A 6000-nucleotide genomic window follows, 5' to 3' on the forward strand; every position below is an offset into this window, starting at 1 on the left:
AAGTGGCGCTGAGGGTGTCTGAGGCTGAGCGATAAGCATTCAGTGAAGTGGCACACATGTATCACGGATCTATTCCTTTTTCACTGCTGTGCAATATTCCTTTGTGTGGATCGTCTACGTTTTCTTTATATATTTGCCTATTGATGGGCATTTGTGTTGTTTCCAGGCTCAAGAATGTTATAAACAGAACTATCATACACATTTCTATCTTTTATTTTTTGAGGGTTCTTTTTGTACCCAGAAGTCTTGCTAATCTCACTTAATTCTGAAAATTTACCCGTGGGTTGTTTTATACTTTTTTCATGCCCAGTCATATTGACTGAGAATATGGTGTCTGTTTTTTCCAATTTTTATACCTATCTCTTTCTTGCCTTATTGCAATGGCCAGGACCTATAGTACAATATTGAGTAGAAGTGCTGATAGCAAGTCTCTTATTTCCCATTCCTGATCTCAGTAGAGTTCTCAATATTTTACCATTAAGCATAACATTTGTTTTAAGCGTTTTTTAAAGATATATTTTATTAAATTAGGAAGTTAACTGTTCCTTTTCCAAGATTGCTGAGAAGGTCATTTAAAAAAAATCATTATTATTGAATTTCATCAATCTTCTTTTTCCATCTTTTGAGATGATCACTTTATTTTTCTCTTCATTTGCTGTAGTGAACTGCAATGATTGGTTCTTTCTGGTTCATTTCTAGAGTAAACCACTTTGGTTGTGATGTAGTATAATTTTTGTTGTTGAACTGTTAAGTGGTGTCTGACTCTTTGTGACCCCATGCCAGCAACATGCCAGCCTTCCCTGTCCTTCACTATCTCCCAGAGTTTGCTCAAACTCATGTCCATTGAGTCAATGATGCCATCTAACCATCTCATCCTCTGTTGCCCCCTTCTGCTCCTGCCTTCAATCTTTCCTAGCATTAGGGTCTTTTCCAGTGAGTTGGCTCTTTCCATCAGGTGGCCAAAGTACTGGAGCTTTAGCATCAGTCCTTCCAGTGAATATTCAAGGTTGATTTCCTTTAGGATTGACCAGTTTGATCTCCTTGCAGTCCCAGGGACTCACAAGAGTCCTCTGGGGCAGAGCAACAATGACAACCCTCTACAGTGGTGGTCACAGCTGCTGAGCAGGAGGAGGAGGATAGGGAGGAAGGAAAGGACAAAATTCACCAGACCCAGGAAACTCTTACTTCTGCAGTGTCCCTTTAGCACCCTCAAGGGACAAGTGTAACACCGCAATTAGAAAGCATCAATTCTTTGGCACTCAGCCTTATTTTTATTATATATTAAATATATTTAATCATATATATAATGAATCCATTTTGATAATCTTTGTTTAGGAGTTTTGCACCTAAATTTTTGCTTGTCTGTAAGATTGGCTTTGTCTTGTTTGGGTTCCCACCAAAGCAGATCCTGGGACAAGGAGGGTCTTGGGTACTGGGAGGTGATCCTAGGAAGTACGTGTAGGGATGGGAGACAGGAAAGGGAGAGAGGTCAATAAAGTCTAGGTTGATGGGCAGGATACTGCTGTAGATTACCAGGGTGCATCCCACTGGGGGATCCTCAAAAAAACCATGGGAACACCCCTTGAAATCATCCCTCCCAGGGACTAACCCTCATTTTTCATTGGTTTAGAGTTGCCCTCAGGGCAGTTGACTCCCCAAGACTACTGCTATCTGGCAACCAAGTCAGTCCCTGGGCGCCAGGAGAAGCCCTCGGACAGGAGAGAAACCAACGCTCAAGTGAGAAGATGTCAGGTGCTGCTGACATCTAACAGTGGACTCGGGGGAGTCAAGAGGATGTCTGAGAGGCATCCGCAGTTTCTGCTACCATCCACACCTTTGGCTGCCCACATAATGTCCTTGCTGGAGCTGTTTTTGGGTAGTGGCCAGTACAATCTTCAAAGCAAGCTTTACAAAAGACAATTAGTATACAAAAGACCCCAAACAGACAAAGCAATCTTGAGAAAAACAGAGGTGGAGGAATAAGGCGCCTTGACTTCAGACTATACCACAAAGCTAGTCATCAAAACAGCATGGCACTGACAGAAAAAAAGAAATACAGATCAACAGACCAGAGTAGAAAGCCCAGAGATAAACCCACACAAACGTGGTCAATGAATCTATGACAAAAGTGGCAAGAATATACAATGAAGAAAAGACAATCAATAAGTGGTGCTGGGAAAACTGGACAGCTACATGTAAAACAATGAAATTAGAACACTCCTTAACACAATACACAAAAATAAACTCAAAATGGATTTAAAAAGGATTACTAGAACCAGTCCTTTCTAATGGCAGAAAGTGAAGAGAAACTAAAGAGCCTCTTAAAGAGGGTGAAAGAGCAGAGTGAAAAAGCAGGCTTAAAATTCAACATTCAAAAAATGTTGGAATGCATGGAATCTGGTTCCATCACTTCATGGCAAATAGATAGGGAAAAAATGGAAACAGTGACAGGTTTTATTTTCTTGGACTCCAGAATCATTGTGGATGGTGACTTCAGCAATGAAATTAAAAGACACTTGTTCCTTGGAAGAAAAGTTATGACAAATCTAGACAGCGTATTAAAAAGTAGAGACATCACTTTGCCTACAAAGATCTGTAAAGTCAAAGCTATGGTTTTTCCAGCAGTCATGAATAGATGTGAGAGTTGGACCATAAAGAAGGCTGAATGCTGAAGAACTGATGCTTTCAAAGTGTGGTTTTGGAGAACTCTTGAGAATCCCTTGGACTACAAGATCAAACCAGTCAATCCTAAAGGAAATCAACCTTGAATATTCACTGCAAGGACTGATACTGAAGCTGAAACCAATACTTTGGCCACCGGATGTGAAGAGCTGACGCATTGGAAAAGACCCTGATGCTGGGAAAGATTGAAGACAGGAGGAGAAGGGGATGACAGAGGACAAGATGGCTGGATGGCATCACCAACTCAATGGACATGAGTTTGAGCAAACTCCAGGAGATAGTGAAGGACAGGGAAGCCTGGCGTGCTGTAGTCCATGGGGTCCCAAAGAGTTGGACATGACTGAGTGACTGAACAACAAGAATCAGTGATGAACATTTTTTTATGTGCTTTTTGACCATCTGTATGTCTTCTTTGGAAAAAATGTCTATTTAAATCTTCTGCCTAGTTCTGGATTGGGTTTTTTCTTTTCTTTCTTTTTTTGATATTGAGCTGTGTGAGTGGTTTATATGTTTCGGAGATTAATTCCTTGTCAGTTACATCATTTGCAGATATTTTCTCCTATTCTGTAGGTTGTCTTTTCAATTTGTTTATGGTTTCCTTTGCTGTGCAAAAGCTTTTAAGTTTAATTAGGTCCAGTTTGTTTTTATTTCCATTACTCTAGGAGATGGATCCAAAAAGCTATTGCTGCGATTTATGTCAGTGTTCTGCCTTTGTTTCCCTCTAGGAGTTTTTATAGCATCTGGTCTTACATTTAGGTCTGTAGTCCATTTTGAGTTTATTTTTGTGTGTATTTAGAGAATGTTCTACTTTCATTCTTTTATACGTAGCTGTCCAATTTTTCCAGCACCACTTATTAAAGAAATTCTTTTCTCCATTGTATATTCTTGCCTCCTTTGTCGTATATTATTGGCCATGAGTGCATGGGTTTGTCTCTGGGCGTTCTATCCTGTGCCATTGATCTGTATTTCTGGTTCTGGGCCAGTACCATACTATTTTGATGACCGTGGTTTTTTTAGTATAGTCTGATGTCAAGGAGCCTTATTCCTCCAGCTGTTTTTCTTTCTCAAGATTGCTTTGGCTATTTGGAGTCTTTTGTGTTTCCATACAAATAAAAATATTTTTTTGTTCTGTGAAAAATGCTGTTGGTAATTTGATAGGGATCGCACTGAATCTGTAGACTGCCTTGGGTAGTATCATCATTTTGACAATACTGAGTCTTCCAATCCAATGAAATATCAATTACCTTTTGATTAATGTTTGCATGGGATAGTTTTCCATCCTTTAAAAGTTCCTGTATCCTTATATTTTATCACTTTTAACACTTAAAAAAATCAGTCTGACAATCTTGCTTTGATTGGATGGTTTATTTATATTTTATGTAATTACCACTGTAATTACTGCTCTATTTTAGTGTAAATCCATTATCTTATTTGCTTTTCATTTTCACAGACCAGTCTATGTTTATTTTTTCTTTCTTGCCTTTTGTTGTTGTTGTTCTGTCGCTCAGTAGTGCCCATCTCTTTGTGACCCCAAGGACAGAGGCATGCCAGGCTTGCCTGTCCTTCACCATCTCCTGGAGCTTGCTCAAACTCATGTCCATTCAATTGGTGATGCCAACCAACCATCTCATCCTCTGTCGTCCCCTTCTCCTGCCTTCAGTCTTTCCTCAGCATCAGGGTCTTTTCCAATGAGTCAGCTCTTCATATCAGGTGGCCAAAATACTGGAGCTTCAGCTTCAGCATCAGCCCTTCCAATGAATATTCAGGGTTGATTTCCTTTAGGATTGACTGGTTTGATCTCCTTGAGTCCAAAGGACTCTCAAGAGTCTTCTCCAACACCACAGTTCAAAGCATTAATTCTCTGGCACTTAGCCTTCTTTATGGTCCAATTCTTCACATCCATTCATGACTACTGGAAAACCATAGCTTTGTTGGCAAAGTCTCTGTTTTTTAATATGCTGTCTAGGTTTGTCATAGCTTTTCTTCCAAGAAGTAAGTGTCTTAATTTCATGGCTGCAGTCACCATCTATAGTGATTTTGGAGTCCAAGAAAATAAAGTCTCAGCTTCCATTGTTTCCCCATCTATTTGCCATGAAGTGATGGGACCGGATGCCATGATCTTCATTTTTTGAAGTCAGTTTTTTCACTCTCTTCTTTCACCTTCAACAAGAGATCTTTTAGATTCTCTTCACTTTCTACCACAAGGGTGGGGTCATCTGCTTATCTGAGGTTATTGATACTTCTCCCAGCAATCTCAATTCCAGCTTGTGCTTCATCCAGCCTGCATTTCTCATGATGTGCTCTGCATATAAGTTAAATAAGCAGGATGACAATATACAGCCTTGACATATTCCTTTCCCAACTTGGAACCAGTCCATTGTTCCATGTCCAGTTCTAACTGTTGCCCATCTGGTGATGTCCATGTGTAGAGTTGTCTCTTGTGTTGTTGGAAGAGGGTGTTTGCTATGACCAGTGCGTTCTCTTGACAAAACTCTGTTAGCCTTTGCTCCATTTTGTATTCCATGGCCAAACTTGCCTGTTACTCCAGGTATTTCTTGACTTCCTGCTTTTGCATTCCAGTCCCCTATGATGAAAAGGACATCCTTTTCTTGGTGTTAGTTCTAGAAGGTCTTGTAGGTCTTCACAGAGCCGTTCAACTTCAGCTTCTTTGGCATTACTGGTTGGGGCATAGGCTTGGATTACTGTGATACTGAATGGTTTGCCTTGGAAACGAGCAGAGCTCATTCTGTCGTTTTTGAGACTGCACCAAGTACTGCATTTAGGGCTCTTGTTGACTATGACAGCTACTCCATTTCTTCTAAGGGATTCTCTCTAAAATGTTCTGGTTTCCCTCCTCCATGAGCTTAATTATAAACCCTTTGCTTTTCTTCAAGTGTTTAGAGAAAAAACTTATCCAGTCTAATATGGATTAGTTATACTTGCTCCTAGATAGGGCTAGGACTTACAGAACCAAACACTCCTGACTGGCAGGTCTGTTTTGTTTCAGAACCTCAGGATGTTCTGTTTGCTTCACACATTCACAGCTTCGCCCTCCTGCCTCCCCTCCCTAGTCTCTTAAACTGCCTTCCATCTGACACACTTTAGAATTTCCTTTGGTGCTTTCATTTTCCATTCTTATTTGTCTGAACATGTCTGACTTTTCATTTTGACTTTTCTGCTGAGCTCCGAATTCGAGGTTGGAAGTTACTCTCTCAGCCCCCAAAGGCACCATTTCACCGCCTTCTCATTTTCACCATTTCCATAAGTCATCTTTAAATCTTACTACTTTTTTCTTTTTCTTTAAGGTTTACTTGTTTT

This window comes from Cervus elaphus, chromosome 11, assembly GCF_910594005.1.
Source record: "Cervus elaphus chromosome 11, mCerEla1.1, whole genome shotgun sequence".
Classification (NCBI taxonomy): domain Eukaryota; kingdom Metazoa; phylum Chordata; class Mammalia; order Artiodactyla; family Cervidae; genus Cervus; species Cervus elaphus.